At 48.1% G+C, this 26,638-nt stretch overlaps 1 long non-coding RNA gene across 4 annotated transcripts; it reads left to right on the top strand.

The window, feature by feature from the left end:
• The first annotated feature begins 12,035 nt into the window (after positions 1-12,035).
• Positions 12,036-26,382, top strand: LOC114005551 (uncharacterized). 4 transcript variants are annotated; one of them, XR_003547391.1, is made up of 8 exons: positions 12,036-12,660; positions 13,184-13,293; positions 16,706-16,789; positions 18,780-18,970; positions 21,346-21,516; positions 23,460-23,605; positions 24,310-24,552; positions 24,665-26,382. It is a non-coding gene; the product is annotated as an uncharacterized LOC114005551 (long non-coding RNA). The 4 variants fall into 4 exon arrangements; XR_003547390.1 differs by having other exon boundaries at positions 24,169-24,552; XR_003547393.1 differs by having other exon boundaries at positions 18,097-18,970; positions 24,169-24,552.
• Positions 26,383-26,638: the final 256 nt, after the last annotated feature.

The following is a 26,638-nucleotide window of genomic DNA, read 5'->3' as shown; positions in this document are numbered from 1 at the left end:
GGGCGGGGCCACTCCACGTCAGTGGCTGTCCAGCCTTGGCCACGAAATCAACCATCAGCAAGGGCTGCAGAGGCTTGTCTTTCAAGAGAGGTCCTGGGAGGGGGCAGGAGAGGAAGTGACGACAGGGAGCATGGCAGTCCAGATTTATGACAGAAGGGGCAAACAACTGAGGGGAACTTAAAACTTAAAAATAAGATTAAGGTCCCACAGGTTCGGCACGGCAACGTTTACGAAGTCATTTAGAAGGGAAGACAAGTACTGCAGGGCCAGCGAAGCCATCACCCGTGTTTTCAGAAGGCCAGAACCGAGCAGGCACTGAGGGTGATTAAAAACACTTCTTCATAACAGAAGGGACACTGTGGGCCCAAAACCAGAAACTAATTTTGGATCAAAATTCGTTATTTAGTGATACTAAATTGAACCCACTAGAACAACAGAAGTAGCATTCAGATGAAGAATTGCCATCTAACGGGAAAGGTACCCCAGGGTGGAGCTCTCTGTCCTCAGCTTAGCTCTCCTGGAGGAGCCAGACACGGGGAGCAGACGCTGCTCAGGTAGGGCGTGTGTGCGGGGCGAAGGCAGGAAGCGTTTCTACTACCCACAAGGAACGCCCCAGGCCGACGGCCCTTGGAGGGAGGCCACTGATCTTGCCTATGAGGGGAGACGTATCCGGAGGGAAGCTGGAGTAGGAAAGGGCTGCTGCACAGGAATCGACGCGGCGAGTGAGAGGGGACAGAGGGTGAGCGTCAGCAGCAAGTTCCAGCAAGCAGCTATCGCCCATGGGCGTTTCTCCAGTCCCGCTTACCTTAGGGAGTTACGATGCGCTAACCCAAGAGCCCCTGATCCTGCGGTAGTCGATAGTCGATAGTCGAAGAGAACAAAGGAAACGGAGAAGGACGAAAGGATCGAAACAGCTCATTTCTAAGACAACGGCCAACTCTGCTGCTCAGAGCAGCAGCAGGTGAGGGAGAAGGCTGCCCAGTGACACCTGCAGACCAGCGTATCCTCACTGACACACGGGCGTAACGGTGCACAGGAGGGCGTCCTTCCCTCACTCGCCCTCTGCCACATTCTTAGTCTAACACCAACGTAGCTTTGTGGCTGCTCCTGCCTGTGTCTACCTAGGAGGTCCCAGGTGGAGAACCCAAATTCTCCTCCTGGAGGGATATTAACCTATTCATACTCCTTTCATTTAGGTAGCTACAAAGGAACCTATTGACTTTAAAACAGTCCTGCACCCCATGTTGTAAACTGTATTTGCTATCATTGTGAATTATTTTGATTGCAAGAAACAAAGTTCCATCTTAAATCAGTAGAGAATTCATTTCCAATTTCATCAAATGTAAGACACCAATTATAACACGCTTCATTATTGAGTGAACCACTAAGAAAAGAAATGCCAATTAAACCAACACAATCCTCTCTAAAGACCAAACATTTTATTTTATACCTATCGAAAGAGAATTATACTTCTATCTTGCTGTATCACATACCACATATATGCTATATACTATATGTTATAAATGTATGTATAGATACAACCATGATATTCTTTCTAAAGAATTATTCATTTAATTTTTATTTGTCATTTATAAATTTTATTTCTCTCTCTCTTTTTTTTTTCCAATTTGCTATAGAGAACTCATGCTCAGCAGAGAGAGATGGTGGGCTGAGGGGTGAGAAGGCGAACCACCAGGCCCTGGGCATGAACCGCAGTCCAGCAAATGAAGTCCAGCACCCCAGCCACCATGCCACCCACAGGCCCCTGCTTCATGCCCTTAGAACATCCGCATAGTCAGTCGAACAGAGTCCATTTTTTAAATTCAGGCCCATCAATATCCATGTTTTTTTTTTCTATTTTTCTCTGTAATATCAAAAGTATTAGCGATAACAACATCTCTTAAAATATGGCTCCACTACTGCCTTGTGAATTTTCTTCCACGCATCGACACTCATACCAGTGTTTTCTGTTTTATTTTATTTTTGCTTGTCACATAGTAATTGTACATACTCACGGTGTAAAATTCAATATTTCAGTACCTGTGCATGGTGTGATGGCCACGTCAGGGTGGTTATCAGAACTACCACCTCGAACATTCCTCATTCTTTGTGGTGGGAACATCCCAACCTCTCTTTTAGCTGTTTGACACCAGGATGCAAGATTTGATACTGTTTCTTTCTTTATCTTTTTGGAAGGTGTCATGGAAGGTTTTCAGACCGGAAACTGGATCCTAACTCTAACACCCTCCAGTGGTTTCACTGGATGTCAAGGGGCTCTAGTGGTCGCTCATGTCTCAGGGAATAGCAGCCAAGCTGACACACAGGCAATGACAACATGTGAGTCCCGCCTGGCCAGCAGTGACAGTAAGATGTGACCATGGCAGGACCCACCTGGTTTCAGAGGTGCTGAATAAGGAAAGGGCAATGTGGCATCCACAAAACGCCCTGTGTCACCTCAGGAGAGACCTGGAGATACCGAGGCTCTAAGGCAGGTACCCTGGAGGCGCAGCAGTACCAGGGACCCAGGGAGCCTTCGCACTCCTGCCCAGACGTCCCCACAGACGCTCCCGTGCTCAGTTCTCTGCCTACAGACCCAGACGTGGGAGTGCCAGCAGTCATAAGCGGACACGACGTCCAGAGGAGTCAGAGGGATGCTGGTTCCAGGGTCTCTTCATATCAGGATCAAGACGACCCCGCTGGAGAACCTTCCACTCCCACCGGCAGGACAGGCACGTCCGCCCTGACTACACGCTGTCTCGCTACTTTACAGCAACTGAGGCTGCTGTCAATGGACCATCTGGTTTATCATAAACGTAATCAGAAAACTGTTCTGTGGAATACCCTGATTTTAAACCATGCCTCCAATGCATCAGCTTCTATACTGTTCCAGGGTGCCCATTCACAGTTTGGAAACTAACAGAGCTTCCGTGACAAGTTCCTTTGGTAACCTCAGTCAGGAGAAAAACCACGAAACCATGTCTGCAGCAACCTCAGGGGTACCTGCACTTGTCCTGTGTGCACCCAAGGGCCCAGGCTGCCTGCAGAGACGGGGTCTCCACGCAGGAGGGACAGGACCCGTGCCAATGGGCAGTCGGCTCTGGGGCAGGACGCCTAACGGAGATCCCTGGGGCTCCCCTTCGAGTCCTGACTTGGCAAGTGGTGGTGGCACCACGAGGACCACTGAGAGTCGTCTCAGCAGACGAGTGGACGCTGCCTCAGTGCCGCCTCACTGCGGGTGGGGCCCACTCCCCCCACCCCTCCAACGCCAGTGCGTTCTACCAGCCTCTCCACGCCGGCGGGACCCTCGTCCCATCTCCCTGGCAGTTCCTGGCTCTGACCCCTGCCTTGGACTGTCACTCGCGTCTAAGTTGTTCTGCCCAGAGATGTGAGCTCGGCCTCCTGTCACTGAGCCATTGTGTCCTTGCAGCTCCTGTTACAGTGCACGGCTGGCCACGCCCTCCAGGCCTCGGCTCCCAAGGCTGCGTAATCCCAGCCACAGCTGAAAAAGAAAGAAAGAAAGAAACACTTGATAAACTCCACAAATCAAAGTCAACAGCTATGGGCCTAGGGCCTACCCATCCAAGGCTCTTGTTTTTTTAAGAGAGGTTTTTGCTATAGGACACGTGCTCAGTGGAGAGACAGAGAGACAGAAAGCGAGAAATCAACCCCAGGACGGTGGCCAGGCCACAATCCCTTCTCCTCCCTTCTCTTCTTGGGATGTAAATTCCCTCCTTTCTCTCTCAATTCTTCCTTGTCTCCATTTCTTCTTTCTTTCCTTCATCTAAAAAACTTTAATATTTTAAATACTGTTAGTATGCAAAGAAATTGGCTTATTCTAAATACTAAATAAGAAATAAAGAACAAAAACTCACACCATGCGTGTAGCCACCACTGCTGAAACACCACAGCGAGTACTCAACATACTCCCTCTTGGCTTGTCTTCCGGTCTCACTTTATTGATTGACTGACTTTTTTTTGAAGTTTTGATGGTTGGAATGAAGAAGATACTTTATATATATACCTACCCAAATTTAGCTGTAAAAATAAACCATTAATAGTACACAGCAGCAGTCTGCGTTCTGGACTACAGGCTACACAAAAGACAAAACATGTCTAGTCATTGTTTCCTACGATCGTTCTGTTGGCACAAGAGGTATTACATAAACATTTCCTCAGTAAGGGAGTATTCACATGATAAAAACCTAGATATGGTTAAGTACTATCCCCGCCAATTTTGAGTACTTCCCCGGTTGTTTAAGCTGATTTTGACTTCTTACCCGAGCAGGTTTGAGTATGAGAGTCCATGTCACCTTAATAATAAGTCGTTTCTTCGTTAGATTAGACGACTATCTGGTGGCACTGAACAGCTCCAGGTACTGCCCTTCACAAGCGTCGCGGTCAGACCTGGCACGCAGTAGGCACTTCAGACGCGTTTGTGTCAGCACCTGCCATCCTGCAGACTCGTCTAAGCGAGACTGTCTGGGCTTTGAAATGGCTGTAGAGTCTGTGCCCTCGCTGTTTAATTACGCAGACTCTCCTGGACTCCCAGTGTAAAAAAGAAAGACGATTGAATTCGTTTTTCCACTGGACTGAATCCATGCTTCCCCTGAATGAAGGGATATTTAAAACGTGCACATTTCCTATAAATAGCATAAACGTCCAAAGATTAAGGAAAAAATTTGTCTTCTCAAACAAAGACATCCCCTAAATGCACACACAAGACACACACACGCGTGCACGCTCACACGCATGCACACGCACTTCATCAGAGGCGTGCTCACGGCCCAGGCACTGTGTTCCATTTCTGTGTACAAATCGATACTAAACGGAAGCTGTTCGAACAGTGCTTAGCATTGCATAACCAAGCTTTCCGGCACTCAATTCTTAAAAATTCATCTAAATGGAAATTAGAGTTTAAAGAGAAATTAAATTATTTTTATCTAGCATTTTGGATTTTCCTGAGAGTGCTGAGTTTCAGGCTTAAACACCCTTACAGATTTTCCACAAAGATGTGTGAACTTACAGTAAGCTGACTTCCTCATAGACAATGAAAACCAGCAGTGAAGAGGTTAGGAGACTGTCCCGGTAAAGGACTCCTGTCCCTGTCTCTGTGGGCTATTCATTAGCTAGGCTGCTTGCTACCGAGGACTCTCCCCATTAAAATATGCTAGCAGGAAAAAATTGCTTTGCTGTATCCGACAAAATGGTAGCATGCATTTATTTGATTTGCTAATCCCAAAGCTAACGTTTGTGTGCAGCGGGTTTTAATCAAATTTTCAATATACTGGGCAGCCAGCCAGTGCGCACAGTCGCTCCCGTCATAAAGGCTGTCTTGGCTGGCAGCTACCACCTCAATTCCACGAATCCAGAGAATTTTAGAGCTGCTAGGAAACTTGAAATATTTGTGACTTGACCTCCTGGCCACGTTAAAACCACTCTTTGTACTCTGTACCTTTTCTGTTGCTAAATTCTTATGCTCTTTAAAAGAAATAAAGCCTCTTCTCTGGATGTTTTTATGGGGCAGCTTGTTAAAGGGTGTTTGGTAGAGTCCTTTTCTGCTCACCAAGTTTAGGTGAATTTTGGAGTCTTTTCTTTTTGGAGAGGTTTTTGCTATAGGGCGTGTGCGCTCGCCAGACAGACAGAAAGAGACAGAGAGACAGAAAGCGAGAAATCACCCCCCAGGGGGGATGGCCACACCGCAATCCCTTCTCCTCCATTCTCCTCTCAGGATCTTGGGCACACACGCACACGTGCCCGGCATTGAGTTTTAAGCCACCGGGTCCAGGACACGAACCACAGTTGACTACATGGGAGTCCAGCAACATAGCCATTACACTAACTGCTGGTCCCAGTTTTGGAGTCTTTTGACAAATAGTGGTCAAGAAGTGATTTCCTGCAAGTGAGGAGACTTGGACAAGAAAAGGCAGAAGAGGAAGCCAGCCCCGTGGAGTGCCTAGTAGGTGGCCGATTTACTGTAACTCTTGATATTTGCTTTCTAAAACAGGCATTGTCTCCACTTTACAGATGAAGACATTGAGACCTAAAAAGTCTAGAAGTGACTTGCTTGACATCTGGAGTTAGCAAGTAGTGAGGTGGGGTTCAAGCCCACTTCTCTAAGGAGTCATCTATGGCCAAAATGTCTTTTTTTTAAAATACTAAACTGTTCCATTGAGTTATTTATGTTGTTGTTGCTTTTATTGTTTGCTTGTTCCTTTTTTTAAAAGAGAGATTTTTGCTATAGGCCACGTGTGCTCGTCAGAGAGACAGAGAGAAAGAAAGTGAGAAATCATCCCCTACAGGTGACGGTCACGCTCAATCCCTTCTCCTTCATTCTCTCGGAATTTTGGGTGGGCATGCACACATACCCAGTGTGAATTTTAAGCTGTCCGCTCCGAGACTCGAACAGCAGGTAACTATCTGAGAGTCCAGTGACATAATCATTATGCCATCTGCTGGTCCTCCCACTGAGTTTTGTTCAAATATCTAAATAGAAAGGCAGTTCACAAGCTTCTACGTGGGCACGGTAGACACAGTCCTTCAGAAGACTCTTCAAAGCAGCGTGTTCAAAAACCTGAAGGAGAGGGGCTTGTATTTTGTCTGGCCGCTTGATCATTATAACTGAATGTGCTTTTACGGGGGTCCCCTCATGTCAGAGAGCTATGGCTGCCCCTTTAGGCGCTGCTGTAGACTGTACTTAGAAATTCTAAGAACACGTAGGACCAGCCCAACCAGGGTCAGGCGCTTGGTGCAGACATTTAAAACTAGGCCTTCGAATCAGGTAGGCACGCTGATCGCTGAAGGGCTTCCAAGCAGCCTAAAACACAGAAATAAGTTTTTCCCTGAGGTTCAGGCGGACTCCGAAGTCAATTCTATCGACACAGTGTGGCCGTTCTTCTGTTTACACCAAGGACAGGAAAAAAAAAATGAAATTCCTATTTTCTTCCCCAGCCCTACCAACCTGACAGACAAAGAAAAAGAAAAGCAAAGGAAAAAAAAGGAATCCTAATCGGACTTCAGGCTTCTAGACCCGGAGTCCAGAGGCAAGCATTACTAAAGGAAAAAAAAGGAATCCTAATCGGACTTCAACCTTCTAGACCCAGAGTCCAGAGGCAAGCATTACTGTTGCTTTCTCTTATTGTACCCTGCAAAACATGATTTCTCGCTGTTTAGTTTTAACTGCATTCTTCCTTGTTTGTTTTTGACCAACTTCTACCTCAGGTTAACACAACCAAGATCACAGCATTTAGTGTAAAAGGCTTCTTGGGAAAGGCAGAAGTCGGCCCAGACATCGAAGGTACGAGGTGGCCGCCCCGTGGTCGCCCCGTGGTCCCCCGCGGCATTGAAAACCACAATGTAAGAGTAAGGGGAAGATCACTGGGTGTGGGTTCTGCCCCCAGGGTCGTTGTCAGGCACTCTCAGTCTTTCTGCAGTTTATTGTCCTACCAGGACAAAGTTCTACCCCGTAACAATAAAGGCTCTGTAACACTCGTAAGGGGTTAGGCGATGTCACCTCTGAGGCTCTCACTAGATTGCTTTTTCTTGGGACTAGCCACCTGACTACGTGACCACCCCACACCCCCATCTTTACCTACATGCCACCTGTAGATCTGTTCATTTCCTGGGGAAAGAAAAAAGAACGCCCTCCCTTTTTAACCCTGTGAGGTGGGGCAGTGAGCTCAGAGCAGTTTCTACTTCTGGGATATGATGTTCGCCATCTCAGAAAGGGTTACGCTGTCTCGCTCAGGTGGGCAACTTCCTCTACTGAGGGTTACTTCCTTTATTTTTTCCTTCCTTTTAATTGCTTTCTCAATACGGCCAGCCGAAGTCAGAGACGTGAAAGAACTTGAGATGAGTAGCCGGTGAGCAGCCATTTACTCTCTTACCCCTTGGCAGTGTCTCTTGCTGACGATTTCCACTCTGTGACCCAAGTACTAAGTGTCCCTGTCACGCAATAGAAGCCCAGAGCCCAGAGACCCCACGCTCGCACCACAGCAGACAGCTCGCTGTCATTTAACCACAGAAGGTGGAGAGGAATTCAAGGGAGACCACGTCAGTGCCAGGTAAGGAGAGCCACCAATGAGGGGAAGGGAGAATTTCTTCTTAAACATCCTGGCTAAGACTTTTTGCCTCTAAAATGGAAGCAAAACTCTAGAAATGGGAAATATTCGCATTTGTGGTTATATTAGGATGTACTTTAGATTTTTCAAACAGTAGGCTTCTTTCCGAAAATTCTTGACTCAGCAAAATAGGGATGCATTTGGCCAACCACTCTCCTCCTCTGATTTAAACCCATTTGTATTCCGAAGGAAATTTAATCTGTACAGTTATGATTCTTTTGTGCTTAACTTGTCAAAATGTTAAAAGCCAATTGAAATAAAAGAAGCTTTTGGATCTTGACTGTTCTATTTTGTTTCGCCTTAGAGTCAGAGAGCTGCCCTTCTGCCAAGAATCCAGCCGAGTACTTTGTAGGCATATGCATTGTATATGAGACATTGCAGGGTTCAAGCAGGTCTGTTATTTGAAATTTAATCTACAGGCACGTATGTACAAGTAAGATTGAAACTTAAAATTTTCAAGAAAATTATCTATTGTCTGTGGCAATTGATCTGAAATGAAGCTAATTTATTTCTTTTCTTGCAGGGGAATCCTGCAATGTTGTTTGAGCTGCATGTTCTCAGTTCTGAGAAGCCCCATCCCCCAAAACAGTGTAATTGTTCATGGAGAGACTGTCTACTTGCTTTTTTCTTTTCTATAGGGTGCAGAAGCTCATCAGAGAGCGAGTGAGAGAGGGCAAGTGAGCAATCACCCTCCAGGGGGATGGCCATGCCACAGTGCCTCCTTGCAGCCTCCTTTCAGGATTTGGGGCATGCACAGGCTCCCAGGGTGATTGGCAAGCTGCCAGGTTCAGGCCTCGAACCTCACAACTGGCTATGTGGAATCCAGTGCCTTAAACTCTATGCCACCTTTCGGCCCCTCCTGGTGTTCTTAACCCATATTTTCTTTTCTCAAAGTTCAGATACCGACATCATCCAGGGCTATCATAAGCTGCACTGTCCTTACTGACTAGCCAGAAACTCCACCTTGACTTGCCAAATTTGCAAAGACTAGTAAGGGTTTCATGAATATTATTCTGAGATGATTAGTGTCTGATGAATTTGTGGTGTTTAATCCACATTCAGTTCATTACTAAGATGCATGCCTCTGAAGTTCCTTTACCCAGTGAAAACTTTGCATCTTCGGAAGAAAACCTGAGGGAGCTCTTTCTAAGTCAGAGGACAGCAGCTGTGTGGAGCTAGCCAACATTCCGGGGAAGGTCACCCTGAATGCCAGTGGTGGATGGCCCCTAGAGCCAGTCATGCGGTGGGAGGAGGAAGAGAAGTCTGTGCTTGGAACTACTGGGCAGAAGAAGAGTGGGCCCAGGCCCTTTTGGAGCGAACCAGTGAGTGCAGCAGAACTTTTAGGGCTGACCTGGGGCAGGATCGAGGCTGGGCAGGGTGAAGCGCCGTGTGTTGGTGTGTCAAGAACGTGTGTTGGTGCGTCAAGTACGAGCTGTGGATGTCGTGGGCCTGCAGAGAGCTCTCCTTCCACGTGAGACCTGGCTCCCCTCACCGAGCTGACCGGAGACAGGAAATTCCACTGCCTCAAGAATACGATGCATTTAATATTCTCTGCCAATCCCTGAATGAAATAGGTCTAGGCGTTCGCTCCCTTTAGGGCTCAGATTCACCTCACAAAGGCACTTGTGAAGACCCACCTCACAGACTCCCACAGGCCAGACAGAGTGGGCCTTTGCTGGGTGCCTTGCTCTCCCTACCTTGTCTTGCTCTGGAACCTGCTTTCATCCTCTGTGTTAGCTCTAGGTCCACGGGACCCGCCTTCAGTCACACCAGGGGAGACACTGATCCCCTGACCAGGGTGTCATTCACCAAGTCTGCGACTGGCCTAATAGTAAGCACAGCCCAGACAGGGACACCTTTTCAGGATCTAACTGGGAAAAGAACAAACTGTGTGGCCCTGTCTGACCAGTCACTGCGTGACAGGAGGGAGAAAGGGTCTCTGAGACAGCAAGCGCGATGCCCCTCTGTGGGGGACAAATCCAATGAAAACAGAGTCAGTATGTGAAGAGGGAAGCAGATACTACCTGGACACGACTTGGCCTGGAGCCCACTTTTCAGTCATAACGAGATAATTAGTTCTCTTCTTTTGCTTGCACTGACTTTAATTGGATGTCTAGGCCTGACCACTCTGTGAGGATCATCCTGGAGGATTAAACTTTACCCCAGAAAATGTAAGAAACTGTACCAGCCCCTCATTACAGACTGTAGGCATATCTGTGCTTGCACTGTTAGCTCAGACACTGAGATTCTTTTCCGACCTCCCGAGGACACCGGAGATGCCCCCAGGATAACGATCCTCCTGTGCCAGTGGGAAGATGAGGACACCTGGTCTCACAGGACAATCACGGGGCACGTGGACTTGCAGCCCGGTCTTACAGCAGGACAGTGGGGGCGGAGAGTCCATGAGCAAACCCGAGATCTGAGTGCTTGTCTTGAGAAAGGAGAGGCAGCAGCCGAGCATGGTCAGAAGTGGAAGTCAGCAATCGGGTGGGATGGAGATGCAGCAGGCAGAGTGGGAGGGCAGCCCTGAGACAGCACATCTCTGATGGGCCTACTGGGTCATGGGGAGAGCCGTGACACATTTTCCCATAGAAAATACATCATGACTTTTCAGAGAACCCAGTGTATGCTGTCCGAGGTACGGTGAGGACTCGGGCGGTAAGGTTAGAAGACTGAGCTGTTGACTGCCCGTGATCGCGGTGCCACCACACCCACAGAACACAGTCACGGGAGCCAGCGGCCACGTGCTAGTGTGCTGTTAGCGCTAGGTTTTACCATAACCCTTCATTTATTATTTACTATCAGCAGAGCTTGGAGCTGGTGGGTGGATAGAAATGCAAAACTTGGCCTTGGCCTTCGAGGAACCGCAGCCTAACTAAAGTTATCTGAATGTGCACACAGACAGCACGCACGCAATGCAGTGTGCAATAGCTAGCTATCACCCCGAAGGGTCAGACAGAAGAGGCCATGAAAGTTCTCGTGAGGCAGACATTCATGGGTGGCCAGAGAGACTGCCTAAGGATGGGAGGGCGTGCAAGCGCTTTTCCGACTGGACGTATTCCTACCCCTTCGGTAGATACCCAGGAGTGGGATTGCTGGATCACATGGTAGTGCTATTTGTAGGTCTTTGAGGAACCTCCATATTGTTCTCCACAGTGGCTGTACTAACCCACATTCCCACCACAGTGTAGGAGGCTCCCTTTTCACCACGGCCTCACCAACACTTACCCATTCTTTATTTTTAACATCATGCTATTATTCCCAATTGCTAAGATGTGAGACCAATCCGAATGTTCATGAACAGATGAATGGGTTTAAAAAGTGTGGCATGTATATTCTATGGAATACTACTCGGACAAAAACAAGGAATGAGACCCTGGCATTTGATAAAATTGAATGAATATGGAAGATTTAATGCTAAGTGAAGCAAGCCAGACTATGAGAGAGAGGCATCGAATGTCCCCACTTAATAGATAGCAAATGTCTATACTCTAGCAGAAACTGGAAGATTAGGAGGTACAAAAACACAGAGTGCACCTGTGGGTACTGGAGGCAGTGTGGGAGGGGAAGGCTGAGAGGGGAGGGAAAAAGAAATAAGCAAAACATTTAAGGCACACAAAACCGGGAAATTACCTACCGATGGTAATGAGCATGGCCATACCTTTGGGCGGAGTGGCATGCAGTGCATTCATGCTGGGAAGACTCATCCTGTATACTACAATGATACACCGTGACTAAATAAAAATAACAATAATGAAGTTTTTAAATAACGGGAGGATTAAGCTGGGCAGGTTGTCGCTATGACAAACATGGGTTTGGACATACCACTTGTTAATTGTGTGGTTTTAACAGGTTCTCAGCTTCTCCGAACCGTTTCCTCTTTTGTAAATGGGAAATACCATTTCAGATATCCAGGGTTAGGGTCAGGATGGAGTAAGATCACTTAGGTACAGCTTAAGAGCCGCCCCCAAGAAGGAAAGGCATCATCCAGTGTCCCCGACCCAGGACCCAAGGGGAAGAGGCAGAGGCTCACACTGCCTCAAAGTGATTCCCACGCCCTGCGTGGCTGGAAGAGCAGTGACCCAGAGTAACGGGAGACGTGGTGAACGAGAGCAGCAGGCAACCTGTCATCTAGTCCTGTGGGAGAACCAACCCTTCCCATCCCGCTGTGCAGTTTTCAGAAGTTCGTGCCATGCTGAGGACCAGGTTCACCGACAGCCTCACACTCAGCTCCACAGCAGCCTCCTCCCAAGGACTGACATAGCGCTTCAAGGAAAGTGGGGGCAAACGCCCTGAGCTCACTGGTAGTGAGTTCCCGGAATGAGGTAGGGCTTCCACATGGGAAGCAGGCTAGCACTAAGCTATTAGGATGTGGACGTTTGCATTGCCGACCCTGAAGCTCGTCACTCCAGGTTAAGCCTTCCAATCACATGCGGCCCTCGCAAGCCTCCATCCTGTGTTTGTTCCTTCCTACTTTCCTCTTCGCAGCATTGCCAGCGACGACCCTCTTCCCAATGGAGCCGAGGAAGCAGAGGACAATCAGGTACGAATAGCCTTTCACGGATCTGCCTTTATGGCTGTAAAAATAATTCAAAGCACGTGTTTCTCCTTACAGCAGGAAACTCATTTATTGCCACATACAAAGGACCTCACATTTTAAAATCTCATTTTTATACTCTCCATCTATGGCTTCTTATACCAGAGAAGTTGACACAATTGTGACTTTTCTGTGGCCAGTTTTTGGAAGATGTGAAACTGGAGTCAAGCGTCCACTTATCCCTGTGTGCGCGTACTCCAGGGAGACGGAATGTCTCTGTCACTGGTGACATTTAAGAAAATGGCAGGACAGCCGTCACTCCGTGCGGTCTGGCTGCACAGCTGCCTGAAGGCAGTGTCACTGTTGCTGGAAGCAGGGACAGCCACAGCTCCTGGGGCTGACAGCAGCTGGGCGGCTCTGCCTTCCGGGCCACATGGACACGCTTTCGGGTCCCCAGCCTCGTCCCTGCTTCCCCTCAGACAGTAGCACCAAGTCTTCCTTGCTCTGACTTCCTCCGCCCTCTCTCAAGTTGACAGAAACACAGATCTGAAATACCTCCCCAAGCAGAAGGACTGAGAGAACTTTCCTGGCTGCTGGACGGTGAGAACATTAAGAGCCTTACTTGCAGTTACCCTGAATGTAAGTTTTTAATCCGAGATGCTGAGGTTTTGTGTTATGACAATTTAATCTCTTGAGTTTGATCTAATGGAAGCAAACACTTGCTACTGTAGTTCTGAAAATGTCTTCTCTAGTGCCATCAAAAATCGTGTCGTTGCTTCAGTCTGACTGTGTCCCACCTGGTTGTAAAGAGAGACTTAATCCGGTGGTGAGACTAAGAGATGAGCCTTTGGGAGGGGGTCAGTGCTAGGGAGGGTCACCAGGGTGGGTGTCCTGAATGAACCCTGGGGGGTTTACAGTGACAGGGGACAGACGGAGACACAGACACCCAGACCCACAGCACCTGCCCGAGAGATGCTGTGACACCCCGAGCCGCATGTGGGACGCTGGCCGGGCCCTGCCCTCTGCAGACCGGGGTGCATGACCTCTGAGGTCACTATTTTCCCTCACTGCACTGAAGAGGACTTCACTGTTTCCCAAGCCACATGAGCCCAGGTGGTGTTTCTAGAGGCCGAAAACAAAACCAAAGCAAACCCACTCTCTAAGCTAGAGGCGGTGCTTTTCCCAGTGCAAATCTAACCATCCAGCTTCCTCCCGGCAGCACGACATCGTCCTTGTAATCGAGTTCAGAGGGTCTCCTCTCCGGCCACCTCCCCATCAGCCCCCACCACTTGCACTCCTGTCCTCAAGCCAGCCCAGGGCCTTGACACCCACGACTCCCTTCACCTGGAAATGCTGCTTCCCCCTTGCCAAAAGTCAAAACCAAACCAAACCACTCTTTTGTCGAGTCTCAGCTTGTATGTCAAGTTCTGAAAGAAACCCTTACTGACCTCAGAAAAGACTAAATCCCTTGACGTAGCTGCCCGGGGCCGCCCCACAACCCCAAGGCACCACTCTTGAAATCACTCATTCGATGCTGTTTTCCTCCCCAGATTCTAAGCCCCATGGGGACAATGACAGGGTCAGCTGCAGGTTCTGTGACACCTACAGTTTCTACAGTGAGGATAGGGCACTGGTTCTTCAAGAAAACCATTACAGAAATATCTTACTTTATGTATTTAACCAGAAAGTAGGATCGTGTGAATGAATTCCTACAGCGACTTCCAGCGCTAGTGAGGGGACCCGAGTTTAAGTTTCTTCATGTTCACGGGGAGTCGGCCTCGGCAGGGCCCACGTCTGCCTTGTCCCCGGCTGTGCCCTGCACCTAACGCATGCATCTATTTAACTATTTGTTAATTTCCTAGTCACTCAGTGAGGCAAGTAGAAGCTATAAAAATCAGTTTTTAAAATATTAGATCAATATATATTTACCAGTGGAACTATGCAATCCCACTAAGAATGAAAGAAGCTTATTGGCTCTCTGAGGGTTAGACGGTCTTCTGTAAAAAGGAGACACCTCATCCTTCGTGCCCCTGGTGGTCGGCGCGCTGTGGCTATGATATGGTCGGGCTGATTCCGACCTGCAGCCTGACTCCAAGTGAAGAAATCTGATGTTTTCTAATCAGGAGCTGCCGCTGCTGCTGCTGCTGCTTCTCTCTTTCTTTATCTATCTATCTATTTTTAGGTCTTTGCCATAGGGCACATGCATTCCCCAGAGTGAGAGACAGAGAGGGAAAGTGAGAAATCATCCCCTGGGGGGACAGCCATGCCACAATCCCTTCTCTTCCATTCTCCTCTTGGAATTTTTAAACATGATTTTTAAGCCACAGGTCTGGGACTCAAACCATGGTCAGCCATGTGGGAGTCCAGCACCTTAATCACCACGCTACCTACTGGCCCCAACATGAGGTTCTTAATCAGGAATCCATGATAGATCGTAAAATTAGGAATATTTATTTCTATGGTCATGTCTCTGGAGGAAGTCTCTGGCATTCATAAAATTCTCAAAATGATGTGAGACACCCCCATCCCTCAACAATTACTGCAGATTAGTCCGGAGGGCGCATGGAATCAGTGGGGATGCCGTAGCAGCTCCAAGAGACCAGCCTCATCTTCGCCTCACTCTTAACAAGTGTGGCTCTTCATAACCACCTGCCTCTGTGTTTCCCGATGTACAATGGGGTGCCAATGCTTACTCACCAGATGCCTCGGTCCACTTTGTGCGCGCGGCCGAATACCACAGGCTGAGCCGTCAGTGGTAGACAGGCATTTGTCACAGTTCTGCAGTCCGGGAAGTCCAGGGTCTCACAGCCACCATCTAGCAAGGGACTTCCTTCTGTGCCACCCCATGGCAGAAGGGCAAAGAGAGGAGTGAGAAAGTAAGAGCGGGCCAAATTGTACTTTTACAACAAACTTGCTCCCTCAGTAATAGCTCAATTCATTCATGAGGGTGGCACCCCCATGACACACATACTTCCCATGGGGTCCCCACTTCCAGCACCATAGCACTGGGGACTAAGTTTTCAATACGTGAAAATTGAGGACACATGCAAACTGCAGCACGAGGTGACCACATGGCACATACATGTAATGTGTGTGTTCATCTATGTCTCGCCCAGTTTCTGTTTCATACATTATTTTCAATAAATGTAAGTCCACTTTTCTAAACAAGTAGCTCTTTCTTGTAGTATAATTTCTGTACTGGTAGGTTAAGTTATTCAAGAATAATATACTTATTTTTCCATCCAGAATACACTGTATATTGGCTCAATCAAGCACATCAACATACATGTTATCAACAAATAATTTTCTATTTCTTATGTCTTGTATATTTTTCTTTTTCTTTTTTTTTTTTGCCATCCTTGATTTCCTATCCCTCACCCCCCCGCCCTCTGCCGTTTCCCGCCCTCCTCCCACATTGTCTCTGGTATCCATGGTTACTTTCTATGCTTTCCCTCCCCCCCATTTAATTGATTTGCTAATGAACTTAATTAGTCTAAATATTTGCAATAGCAAGCGCAGCTGATATATACATACACATGAACCCAAGCCTGACTTTAGGCATAAACCTCAGTGAGTAGAGTGAACATACTATAAAGTAGCCCCTAGCTGCGGCTATACTAACCCATGTACTCATTTTAAAACAGTTTATTCAACATCTACTCTATGCCTGCCACTGCACTGCGCTTGGGCAGGAGAGGGTGGGAATCAAAGATCAGTAAAATGATTTTAAGATATGAAAAAACAAAACTCAAATCAATTGGAAAAAATCAATAAGCAGTTTACGAGCTCGCTCCGTCATGGCGTGCTCCCTCCCGGACATGAGCTTGTCTGGCTGTCTGCACTATCCTCAAACATTTGGATGAAATGAGGAGATGCAGTCAGTTCTGTATTCTTTTTTAATCAAAGGATACTAGTCATCCTCATGTTTTCAAATATGTGTGTGTCTAACGTTAACAAGACAAGCATTTGAAGAGCTGGAATTTTTCAGTCTCAGTGGGATGGTGTCACTTTGGGCACACAGTTCTGATGGTTCCATGTGATAAACCGACAGCTACACCGTCTGACCTCGGCCGAGTGCAACTGGTTCTTACAAAACAAACAGCGACAAACAAAACGGCAATGAGGAATTCTGACGGTAAGTGGGTCTTCGCGCCAACATACACTTACTCAGGACTAGTTTCTGGGTCTCTCAGTCTCCTGCCGTCGCTCCCTGGGGCACGCACGTGTACGTGTGCCGACACCCACTACCCTTCCTGCCCCGCCCTCAGCCTCCCACACCCTACCCCCGGCATTTCCTCGCAGTGAGGCTACCTCAGTGCACAAGGGCTGATGGGACCCCACCTCCACACTCATCCATAAGAGGCAGGAGGGCCAGTTAAAGTGGAATTTCAGATAAACCGCAAGTCACTGTTCATATAAGTGTGTGTGAATATTGTGTGGTAGACTTAGACTACAATGACCCCTTGCCTATCAGAGATCTCAATTTGGCTAGACGTCCTAGGTTTTCTTTAGCTAAATCTGGAGGCCTTACCTCTACTGCTTCCTGAACTATGGCCTGTGACCGCGCTGCTGCCACTCCCACTCCTCTGGGCCTCAGTGCCACTTCCCAGGCACATCGCGGTTCCCAGGATGACTCGTTATCTCAGGACCCTGCTCCAAATCCTGCTGCACCAGCCCTCGCTGGAGCAGCACTCGGTGGGATTGCCCAGCACCGTGCTCTGCAGGACTGTCGTAACGCACCCCTCTTCCCTCTCCAGACTTCTCGGCCACACTCTCCTCTCCCGTGATGACCTCTGAAATAACTAGAGCCTCCCCTACCTGAGTCCCTCCCCAGCTACTGGGACTGTGACAGGACCCTGCCCTTCCCATGCTGTCCCGATGCACCACCAACAGACGTGCAGGCCCCCGAGGACTCCTCGGCTGGGCACACAGTACATCCTCGTTGGCTGGGAGCGAGGTCGGTGTGATCGTTAGCTGCGATGGACACCAGGAGGCTGAATGATGCAGCCAAGAAGAGACACTCATTTCCTGAGAGAGTGTGCAGCTAGATGGGAAAATAGCTAATAAACCCATCAACAGATTAATAGTTGCTCAAAACATAACTTACCACAGTTCCTGCAATTCAATCACGTAAAAACACTCAGAAAATCAAAGCTTTTAAAAATTTCCTCTAGATTTATCAAGGTCTTATCTAATTGCTACAAACACCTAAAGACGTGAGCAAATTAACACAGAATTGCAGGATTTTACAAGATACATATTCATGAACGCATGTTGCTGTGTTCAGGCAAATAATGCCCCAAGACATTGATACACTTAGTGGAAGCCACCGGAAACCACACCCTCTGCTCCCCCTCTCTGCGGATCACAGAGTGGAGTACTGGTAAGCCCAGCTCCGAGAGACCGCTCACAACAATTACTGTACTTCTGTAATTCTTCCAGGAGGGAGATCAGCAAATGTTTAATCAGGAAGCTCCGTAAAAATCCCGTCCCCGAACACTTGACCGCAAGCTCAGTGCTGAAGAGCGCTGCTTCCTGGAAGGCTAGCCCGGGCCCTGCTCCTCAGAACCACCCTCACATGCTTCTCGGCCTTCTTGCTTCTCTATCAGCTGTCACTCAGGAGGGACTGCCGGTTTCCCAGGCATTCGTGGGAATCTCAAGTCACAGCTGTCCCGGGGTCTTCAAACTGAAGGTCCTTTCTTTCGAGGGAGACACACATCCCGCGTGCTCGCCCAGAGTGGGAGCGTGCAGTTACGTTGAATCCCTGGCGGGCTAGGCCCTGTGGCCTGACGCCGTCTGTGTGCGGGTCCTATTCATGACGTTGCTCCCACCCAGGCTGCGCTGCCCCCGTGAGCGGGCAGAGCACTTGTCTGAACGTGGCGGAGCGGCCCTGACACAGTCCTGGCGTGAGCACAGTGAGGGGGAGAGGCGAAGGCGCCCGCCCCGGCCTGCTCTGCAAGGGGCCGAGAAAGGCCTAACCCTCTAGGCACACAGAGAGTGCCGACTAACTTCAGCTCAGCCACGGCGAGTGGGAGGATGCCAGAGCAGGGCACGGTGAGCGGATAAGCCCTACCCAGCTCTCGTCACCACTCCTCCAACCTGGAGCTTACTCATTCCCACTTCAGGAACTTGGGTTACCATTTGCAAAGCGGGCGACTGCATCGTAGCTCCCGGAGATACGCAGAGGACTATCGACAGGAGACAGCGTGCACTTATTGCTGCGTGGAGCATTTCACAACAGTTCCGCTTTGACGGGCAGTGTTCGGGACAGGTCCTGTCACACGCTCACTAGAATGCTGACCCTCCGGACCACAAGGTATACAGAAGAAAGTTAGAATCGCCTACACTTTTACCACTAACTCATAGTAACTGGTTTCCGTAAATCTCTCTTCTCATGCGTTTGCATGTCTAGTTTTGTTTTTACAAAATCGGTATCATTCAGTAGTTTTATTTTCAGCATGCTTTCTATTTACATTAATGGTATTTTTCTATAAAATTAAACTCAATACTGTGACATTAGTGGGTGAATAATTGTCTATAAAATGTATCCTAGTTTACTTCACCATAATTTAATTCTATTAATTAGAAACATTGACTTTTGTTTTTACTATTAAAGTTAGCAATATAAATAAAGGTCTTAGGACATAATCCTTTATTCACAACTTTGAGTATATTTCTACATGTAACATTATTGTATTGAAGGACATAGCTCTTCGAAGAGTTAAACGCATTACAAGAAAAATGATAACTGTTTACACTTGAACCAGCAGATCATAAAAAAGCTTTGGCATCATTTTTTATTAAGTATTTTAACATTTTTGTGCAGAGTTAAAATTAGATCTCATTGTTTTAATTTGCATGCACTTGACTAAATGAAACTAAATATTTTCATACATGTTAACTTCATATATATAAATGTGTGTGCATTGTAAGTGTATGTGTTTTTGTGTCAATATTTATAGCAAGGTATTCACATATTATTGGAAAACATATTTTCATATATTAATCATTTTTTTTTAGGTTTAGTTCACTTCATTTTCTTTGTATGAAAATCCTGTGTTGTGGCCACAGCTAGAGCCTGGGTCTTCTGCACCGAGACCTGGGGTGGGTCTAGACGAGATGGTCAGAAAATCCCTGATAGGAAGACTTGGTGAACATGCTCACTCTCCAGAGGTCAGGGTCAGATAGCTGCAGGTTTTAGAGCTGGACCAACGGTGGCCTGGGTGAAGCTGCCCAGGACCAAGGTGCAGCCCCAGCTGAGGTGTAGACGTTGTCCACACCAGCCAACAGCAGCAGTTTCTTGGGCACTGGGGCCAGGCTGATGCCAGTGCCTTTGGAGGCAGGAATGAGGCACAGCAATGCCGAGCTACACTGCTGGTCACCTTGCAAGGGACAGTGTGAGGCTTGCTGATCTTGTTCCCCAGAAGACTCTCTGCACAGAGACAATTGAAAGCTTGGCCAGGATGATGGCTCCTCAGAGGGCAGTGGCCACCACCTTGGGGCACTTCACACCCAAACCAACATTGCCACTGTAGTCCCCAAGGATGACAGACGCCTCGTACCTGGTCCACTGGCCAGCTTGATCTGCTTCTGCACAGGCGTGATATTCACAACCTCATCCTTAAGACAGGTGCCCAGGAAGAAGTCAATAGTCTCAGACTCCCTGATGGTAGGGAGAAGAGAGAGACCTCTTCAGGACTGATCTTCATGGCTATGACCGGGAGACCCAGCTTGGTGACCCAAATCCACTCCTTGTCTTCAGCTTTGTCTCCTTCATGACCCCGACCAATGGGGCCCTGGCTAAACCCTCCATGGAAGCCACCCCAACTCCCTACCCCAAAGCCCCTGGGCTTCCAGCCTGCCACTGAACTGCCGTCATCCGCCATTTGGCGCAGCCTCACAGAAGCGGCGATAAATGTGTTTTCATGTATCAAGTACAGCCTATGTCGTGCCAACGTCTCTTAGCAGTTTGTCACCTTATTTTAATTTTGTGCAGTCAGATCTTTAGTTCTACTGTGTCTTCAGAGCTCACAAGTTTAGAGCATGCCATTCCACATCGTGGTAAGTAAGATGGTTCAGCTATTGGTCAGTCTGTCTGTGTCTGCACAATAGCTGTGCAATTGAGCTCTTTGGGAGTCCAGCAAGCCTTACCCACGATCTCACTGGCGTTTTCGGAGAGTAGTGAATTATTCAAAGATACCCTCCAAGCTCGGCCTCCATAGCCGTCTTGAATGGAGCTTTGAACTGACCTAGAGTCCCTCGGGAATCATGTTTCTCTCCAGACAAAGCATTTCCTGGTTATGAGAACTAAATCTTACCAGAAGCACCTCAAGAATCTCCTAGGGGACATCAAATACCCGTTGCCTAATGACGTTTTGATGAGCTGAGTCTAGATGAATGTAGGACATACGGACTGTACTTCCTCTAAATAAACAAGAACGTAAAATGGAAAGATGCTTGGCTAAATAGATCTGGGACTGTTTGGGGAGAAAAATGAGTTTAATTCAAGTCTAAAATATAATCCATTTATCAAGTGTCTAATCTCAAAAGAAGTCGGGTCTGTGCTGGCCACAGGTATCAGTAATTCCTGAGAAAAGATAGGAATTGCAGCTATACTCTAGTTCCTTTGTGGTAATGCTTTCTGAAAGAGGGAAGACTATGCAAAGCCTGTCACTTCTCCTTCCGTTTCAGCCCTGCCACTGTGAGATGTTAAGATTCCCTTCCAGCAGGTGAGCCCTTCCCACCCCACGCCCGGCTGAGCCAGCCCAGATGAGAAGAGAGCCCAGCACCGGCAGCCTTGAATTACCTCCGAGGAATCCAGCAGAGTCCAGCCCCAGCTGCCATCTGTCCACAGCGAAATCTGTCAGTGGTGACGATTTATGAAATCTCAGTTGTTTATAAATGGCTCTCTCTTACTTTGCCTACTCTTACTCAAAATCTTATAGAATCATATACTCATTTTTCTTTTCTAAAAGAAGGCAGGTGTCGCATAGTCACTGAAAATATTCATGACATATGGAGTGTTGTGATGAAAAGTGAAGAGGTTGGAAGCCAGCCGCTCGGAGTCCAGGCTGCCGACGTGTGCTCTGCCACCATCGGTCATGCCGGTCACAACTCTGGGCCTCGGGGACTTTCTGTGAAATGCAGGCAGTGCTGTCTCCCCAGCCACACCCACGGGGGGTGGGAAAGGGTCGCTGAGACATGAAACGTAATGCTGCCCCCCACGGCAGTCGCAGGGCAGGTGACATTTTCATGGGACTGTCTTATGATTTTCCAAGTCACGCAGTACAGTTTCAAATGGGTGCTGAGAGCCATGGAGGTGAAGTTGCAGTGAGGGTGAAGATGTTTGGTAATGACCCCCGTCATTTCTCAGGAGTAACCCATACTCCGGTAACATGGCAGTGTCCGTGTTTTCATAAAACTAGGATGTGCAAGTGGTATGTTGTCTAATTTGGAGATTTACCATTGCTATCTGGAATTACTTGGCGGTGGGGGGGTGGGAGAAAAGAATGTGAAGAAAACTCCAATTTAACAAAAAGATCCTCTGCCATTTCCCAAAATGTAGCATGTGTTTCCTAAACAGCGTTGGTAAGGGCTTCTAAATCAATTCAGCGTTTTTCAATAGACTGTTCACAGTACATCCTACCTCCTAAACTCCAATGCTGCAGCCTATGTCCATCATCGTTACTCCCTAAAGAGTGTTCACGAGGCCGTAGATAAGAAATCGCATGGACACCAAACGTCTCTTTCATAAACAGAGCAGATAAGGAGAGCAAGCAGCTAAAAATAGAAGGCCTTATGTAAAGACTTTCCATGGAATTCTCAGTATTTAAAGATATGTCAGTTGAGTATAAAGCCCTTCATAAAATGTTGGAGCATTTGAAAATATTAGCATGTCATAAATCTATGGCTAACTTATTTTAAAATGTATTTGTAACACACACACGCACACACACACACTCATACATGCACACACTCACATGCACTTACTGGAGAGAGACAGAGAGGAGCAGAGAGTGAGAAGGAAAACAAGAAAGCACTCCCCATGGGGCACGGCCATGCCACAACCCCTACTCCTCCATCTCCCTTGGCAGGATTTTGGGTGTGCACTCATGCCCAGTGTGTTTTCCAAGCTGCCAAGTCTGGGACTCCCGGAAACTGCACAGTTGGCCATGTGGGATCCAGCCCCTTTAACCTCCAGACCACGGCCTGACCAAAGAACACTAATGTACTTCTTATCATCTTCACAACTCAAACACTTACCTCTGAGTAAATGAAATAGAGCCATTATTCGTTTTCAGCTGATTTCTTACCCATAGCCTAACAGTTAACCATTGTACGTCAAATCATAGGGAACTTATTTTCTCAGGTGTCAGATTCAAGGATCACAGTTCTTTCCCCACAAGCCTATCTCCCCACGCAGAAGCATACATGTATACCGTACATAGCGGAGTAAGAACGCGTGCTCTGGAGCCTGACACAGCAGAAGGGCCTCCCTGGTCTCTAGTAAATCACTCTGTGACCTGCACCTCTGAGCCCCAGTCTCCATGTCTACAATTGGGCCGCGTAGCGTGACCTCTGGCTTAGAAAATGCAGTCTTCATAATTAGGATACTCTACCCAAAAATATTTTAGCTGTCCCACACAGGGAGTGGTAACAGTCCACATGGACAGAATATCTATGCAGGAGCTGTATTGTTCTTGGGCTTTCTTCCTTAAACACACACACGCACAATTCCCCAAAGCCCTGGGCTTGGTCATTCTTCTTTATGCTTCCTATATTTAAGCCAATTCAATGCCTCTCAGCATCTCACCTAGAGGACCAGAGTGGAGAAAACATTGCTACTTCAAAGAAGAAGACCCTACAAGACACACAGCTCCTTCATGAGCAGTCTCCAAGTGCATGATCTTAGAGGAGTCATATTACCCTATCCAGACCCTTTTATTGGAAGGTAAGTTTGTTTGAATAACGGCAGGCGTTTTCTCTTGATCTGTCTTCCAAAATGTATTTTAATTATTGTAGCATAATATAATGAGTGCACTCAGCTAAGGCGAATGCCTAAAATGAGAAAATGACATTTTTAGAGTATTTGCATCACTTAATTATTCTGACCATCTTTGAGCACTGCTACAAGAAATCTCTCTCATTTTTAATAAGTAAGCCTTACTATGTTTCTCATAAAATGATGCTTGTAATGAACCCTGCCCCCAAAATGCAGGCTCTATTTCACTAATAAGCTTGGTCTCGGCTTCGGGCTTTTTGGAAATGATTAAATATCACAAATATAATGCACATGTCAGAGTACACAAAATGATTGAATAGCAAAGTTTCACTAAGACTGGAGAGGAAATTTCTCAGCTCAAGATAAAAGGCTGGTGAGAATTGTGTAGGGGCTCAAAGCCCAGGGGAAATCTGAGATGTTGAGGGCCAGGGAAAAACATGGAAAGGGAGAGATTCTTCAAAGCATGAAGAGAGATTCTTCCACGAGCCCTTAGTCTTTTAATTTTCTTCTAGGTCTTCTTAAAGCCAGGAGGTTTCTAAAACCCACCCAACCATAGTTGCAGCAGGGTTTTTGTAAGAGGCTTTTTACAGGAAAAAAAAAGTCAGTAGCAGTCATCCCGGGTGGAACAGAACTGCAGCTGCAGCCTTTGACAGATTGCAGGATGACAGGAAGAAGAGTTAAGAGGACAGGACAGGCTGCGGGATTCGAAGTTGGGCAGAGATGCTGTGCATTTTCAAGAGCGAAAGGAGACCACTGCGGACCAGAGCTGTGGGGGTCCGTCCGTCCAGCACAGCCGTCTGAGTTACAGGTGTGCTCCGAGCGTGGCATTCAAAGCAGACCAGAGGATACTAAGAACCAGAGTGATGAGAGAGAGCAGAGACCCATCAGCCTCCAGGGTACCCCCTCTCTTTTTTATACTTTCGGGAATTTATCTAGATCAAGTTCTCAGCACATGGCAACAATCAATTCCCAGTACAATTTAAATATTAAAAGTGAATTTCCCCCCAGCCATCCGGAGGCGACTTCATGGCACACGCGAGGAGCAGCGCCGTGGACGACTCTCCCTCCCGGCTTCCTGAAGGGCTGGTTCCCAGCGTGTGACAGTACACACTCTCCCCGGGAGCGAACAGCAGCGGAGCGGTCCCCGAGAAATGCCCGGGTCTGGAAGGCAGGCGGTCCTTCTCCCGGCTCCGCTGTGCATACGCACCTGCCGTGGTGCAGCCGGCGGTGAACCGTTCCTCGCCACGCCCAGGAGTCGACGGCTGACCTGGGATGTCGGTGGGCACGCGCGTGGGCATGTAACCGCTCTCTTCAGTGTTCTGTGGGCGCTCCTTATCAAAATGCCTCCATTATTAAACCGCCTCCCACAGCGTGGGTGTTTAGGAAAAAGCAGTAAGAGCTGTCACGACCCCAGACTGCTGCTCCCCCCCCAGGATTCAGAGACCGGAGGGGAGCGGTGTGTCTGTAACGTGTTCTTCTCGCTGAGCTGCTTAGACAGGTGTGTCAGGCCTCCCCTTAGCCAAAGGAAAACCATCTCATCGGGGCTCGGCCCTTTCCTGCCTCCGGCAGAGGGTTGCAATCCGGCAGCTTGACGGCCCCTGGGTAGGCTCGCAGAGCCCCAGAGGGCCTCCCCATGCAGCTCCCCGACACATCCCTGCTGGACTCCTTCCCGCCCGGGTAGCACTCTCAAAGCTGGGAGAGGAGAGCTTCTCCCGCCTTCCACGCAAACACCCAGTAGACTCTCCGGCCACCTCGAGGAGGATGACACGAACTTACTGAGGCAGAGAGGACACGCTGACAGAACTGTCGACCTCGACTCAGCTCCAGTGGAGGTGAGACCCGCCACCCCACCCCGGGGCCCACCCATGGTCGCAGCTGGGCCAGCCAACAGGTGGCTGGAGGAGATAGGCTGTGAGCGGTTCTAAAAGCTCCATTTCAAGCACTGCTGGCCAGAACGGTAGAGCAGGCACGGGATGTGCTGGCGGTTTAATTTCCTTAGGGAAGAATATGAGACCAGAAGGCCCAGCCAGGCCCAGCACCCCCAGGGCCTCGGCCAGAGGAGACTGCTCACACTAGCCATTCTGGATCGGCGCCGGGAGGGGTCCATGACATTCAACCCATGAACTGTGAGGAAGAGTTAGAACAAGAGTTAGAAGAGACTGAAATGAAGTGGAAGCTTGCTCTATTTCGGAAAAGAAATAACCATTAACTACGGTGAGAATAATAAAGACAACTCATCAACAACCATTTCCTGAAAGACTATTTTTAGTGAAGCACTTCATCAAGTAATAGGCCTCAAACCCTAGGGAGGGTCTCAGGAGGTAAAGGGAAGAGACCGAGCATTCCTAGCTAATGTGAACACCATGCACGCAGGTGAGACCCAGGCAATCCAGGGCTATGGAGAAGACGCGTCTTATGGGACGGAGGAGAGAATGATGAAGAGAGGAGAGAAATGAGAAGTGTTATTTGCATCACTGGCACGATCTACCAATGGCGACCCAATTAAATGCTATAGACAGGAAGGCACAGGGGTCAGGAAGGAGGTGAGAAAGGATATTCCCTAATATGAAAAGATAATTTGGTATAATGGAGAAAGACAACACCCACTTTATGTTTTTTTAGTTTTTGTTGTTGTTGTTGTTTTTTGAGAGGTTTTTGCTCTAGTGCACGTGGGCTCACCAGAGAGACAGAGAGACAGAAAGTGAGAAATCACCCCCCAAGGGGGATGGCCATGCTGCAATCCCTTGTCCTCCATTCTCATCTCAGGATCTTGGGCACGCACACACGCTCAGCGTGAGTTTAAGCCACCGAGCCCAGGACTCGAACCGTGATCGATTTCGGAAAAGAAATAACCATTAACTACGGTGAGAATAATAAAGACAACTCATCAACAACCATTTCCTGAAAGACTATTTTTAGTGAAGCACTTCATCAAGTAATAGGCCTCAAACCCTAGGGAGGGTCTCAGGAGGTAAAGGGAAG

The sequence above is a fragment of the Tupaia chinensis genome, unplaced genomic scaffold, assembly GCF_000334495.1.
Source record: "Tupaia chinensis unplaced genomic scaffold, TupChi_1.0 Scaffold143985_1, whole genome shotgun sequence".
NCBI classification, from domain to species: domain Eukaryota; kingdom Metazoa; phylum Chordata; class Mammalia; order Scandentia; family Tupaiidae; genus Tupaia; species Tupaia belangeri.
The sequence above is the reverse complement of the archived record's forward strand: the minus strand, read 5'-3'. Positions and strand labels throughout refer to the sequence as shown.